Consider the following 3,428-nt stretch of genomic DNA (forward strand, 5'->3'; position numbering starts at 1 on the left):
AAAAATAATAAAATAGAGCAGGTATCCTGAAGAGTACAAAATAAGCTGATAAATCCAATCTAAAATATATCCATTACAACACTGAACATAAATATACTAATTGATCCTGTCAGTGTCAAATATTTCTTGACCATATTCAATCCAATATATTTTTCAACTAATACAATACAGCTAAAACAGAAAGATTAATGTATAAAAATGAAAAATGTATCCTGTGTAATTTTAACCAACCGATCAGATAGCATGGCAGTATAAATGTCAGATAAAAAAGGCTTTAGTGGTAAAGTTGGTGGGGCAGTGATTAACAGCCTAGCTGCTAACCAAAAAGTCAGTAGCTCAAATACATCAGCCAACCCTCGGAAAATCTATGGAACAGTTCTACTCTGTCAATAGGGTCATCATGAGTAGGAATCGATTCTGTGGCAATGGGTTTGGTTTGGTTTGGTTTGGTTTGGTTTGGTTTGGTTGGTTTGGTTAGTGGTAAAGCAGTTTATTATTGTTGCAATTAGTATGATTTTTACATTTCTTACTGGACACTTTTCCAACATTGCTCAATGAATTAGAAACAATCTGGCCACTATGCATACATGCCCACACAAACACACACATGCACACACACACATTTATATATATCCAAATGCGTGCTTGTGTGTGTTTACCACCACTCTTTTGTAATATAATTGCTTCATATGTGCTTGGATTCTGTGTGATGAATAAACAACTGAACCTTGGGCAAAAAATATAATTAGGTATTTCTGATAAAATGAGGGGATTTTGTCTTCCTTATCCAAGCAAAGCAGAGCCTGGAAACGCTGGTGTCATGGCTCATGAGGACAAAGGGGCTGACTGTTGGGAAACACATAGCAGTTAGTGCACTCCTGTTCAACAACCACCAACTGGGATAATTAAAAAGAGACATCAAAATGTTCAAGATGGAGGAGAGGGTGTACAAAGACACAAATGTGCTCACCAGGACAAGGATGTTTTAGGTGGCTCTGGTCTCAGGAGAGGGTCTGGGAGTGACCTTGTTCCTATGAATGTGTTGGGTCTGCTGCTTGTGTCTCTGCAGGATGTAAACCATGAAGCTGCTGAACCAGAGCATGAGTCCCAAAGACACAACACCAGGGAATGACAACAATAAAGTGTACATTGAGTCTGCGGTTTTGTCATGACGCACAGAACAGTATCCATAGCTTTGTTTGTGATGGTTTTATTGCCCGAATTTTTAGTCACATACATAGGAAAAATGATATTTACCAGCATGTGCAGCATCCAGCAGAGAATATTGGAGAAGCCAATGTACTTGGGAACTTTCACCTTAAGCTCTGCCCACCTGGAATTCCTGGGGCTGATGGTGATGGCCTGGAAGATACTCAAGAGGCAGGTGCTGCCAATGGACACACCTCTGCCCACTCTCTGAACATAGAAAACAAGTTTGCATCCACAATCATTGAGGAAATTTGTCCACCCAAAAGCTGCCATGGTCCCTGGGATTCCTCTAGACAGGATGACCATGGAGTTGGCTACAGTCAGGTGCCTGAGAATCAAGTCTGTGGACCTTAACCTCCACCCAGTGAAATAAAAGGAGATATAATGGCAAAGAAGAAAGAAATTCCCCACAATACCAACTGTAGTCTGTGATAAGAAGATCATTCCTATTGTGAAATCACTGGAGGCCATTCCATCATTTCTCAATGACTGATATTTATCTTCAGAATCAGAGGGTCCTGCATGGGAAAGTGAGACATGGGCCACATGTATTATGTCAATTGAAATCCACTATTCTCCACCTACCCTTTATTCCCACTTAGGAACATTGACTTAGAGCTTTTTTTTCATTAAGAGGTTTCCAAGGTACAGGAAAATCTTAACACCTCTACAACAAAAAGACAAATATCCAATTAAAAATGGACAAAGGATATGAACAGATATGTCACCGAAGAAGACATTCAGGGAGCTACCAGACACATGAGGAAATGCTCGTGATCACTAGTCATTACAGAAATGCAAACAAAAACCACAATGAGATACTATCTCACCCTGACATAACTGGCATACATATACACACACACACACAAACCCAGAAAATAACAAATTTTGGAGAGGCTATGGGAAGATTGGGACTCTGATGCACTGCTGGTGGGAATCCAAAATGGCATTACCATTTTGGAAAATGATATGGTGCTTCCTTAAAAATCTAGAAATAGAAATACCGTAAGATCCAGCAACCACATTCCTAGGAATATATCCTAGAAAAATAAGATCTGTCACACGAATAGACATATCCACACTCATGTTCTTTGCAGCATTACTCATAGTAGCAAGAAGATGGAAACAACCTAAGTGCCCATCAACAGATGAGTGGATAACAAACTATGTTACATACACACAATGCATACTACAAAACATTAAAGAACACTGATGAATCTGTGAAACATCTCACAACATGGATAAATCTGGAGGGCATTATGCTGACTGAAATAAGTCAATCACAAAATGACAAATGTTGTATGAGACCACTATTATAAAAACTCAAGAAAAGGTTTACACTCAAAAAGAAAAAATCTTTGATGGTTACAAGGGAAGGGAGGAATGAGGAGGGAAAAATACTAAATAGACAATAGATAAGTGGTAACTTCGGAGAAGGTAAGACAATACGCAATACTGGGGATGCCAGCACAACTTGACCAAGACAATGTCATGGAAGCTCCATAGACACAACCAAACTGAGGACCAAATTACTGGTCTGAGGGCTGGGGACAAAGGTCTCAGTGATCATCTAGCTCAATTGGCATAACACAGTTTATAAACAAAATGTTCTACATCCTACTTTGGTAAGAAGCATCTGGGGTCTTAAAAGCTTGTAAGCGGCCATCTAAGACATTCCACTGGTCTCATCCCATCTGGAGCAAGAAAGAATGAAAAATACCAAAGAAGCAAGGGAAAGATTAGTCCAAAAGACTAATGGAATACAAGTACCACTGCCTCCACCAGACTGAGTCCAGCACAACTGGATGGAATCCGGCTACTACCACTGATTGCTGTGACATGGATCGCAACAGAGGGTCCCAGACAGAGCCGGAGAAAAATGTAGAATGAAATTCTAACTCTCTCTCTCACACACACACACACACACACACACACACAAGATCAGGCTCACTGGTCTGACAGAGACTGAAGAAACCCTGAGGGTATGGCCCCGGACATCCTTATAGCTCGGTACTGAAGTCAATCCTGAGGTTCACCCTTCAGCCCAAGATTAGATAGGCCCATAAAACAAAACAAGGCTAAATGGACACGATACCAGGGGCAAGGATGAGAAGGCAGGAGGGGTCAGGAAAACTGGTAATGGGGAACACAAGGTGGAGAAGAGGAGACAGTTGACATGTGGTGGGTAGGCAACCAATGCCACAAAACAATATGTGTAT

At 40.7% G+C, this 3,428-nt stretch overlaps 1 pseudogene; it reads right to left on the reverse strand.

Moving 5' to 3' along the window:
* Positions 1–745: 745 nt before the first annotated feature.
* Positions 746–2,230, reverse strand: LOC100665102 (vomeronasal type-1 receptor 4-like; annotated as a pseudogene).
* Between the last annotated feature and the right edge of the window lie 1,198 nt (positions 2,231–3,428).

The sequence above is a fragment of the Loxodonta africana genome, chromosome 11 (assembly GCF_030014295.1).
Source record: "Loxodonta africana isolate mLoxAfr1 chromosome 11, mLoxAfr1.hap2, whole genome shotgun sequence".
NCBI lineage: Eukaryota > Metazoa > Chordata > Mammalia > Proboscidea > Elephantidae > Loxodonta > Loxodonta africana.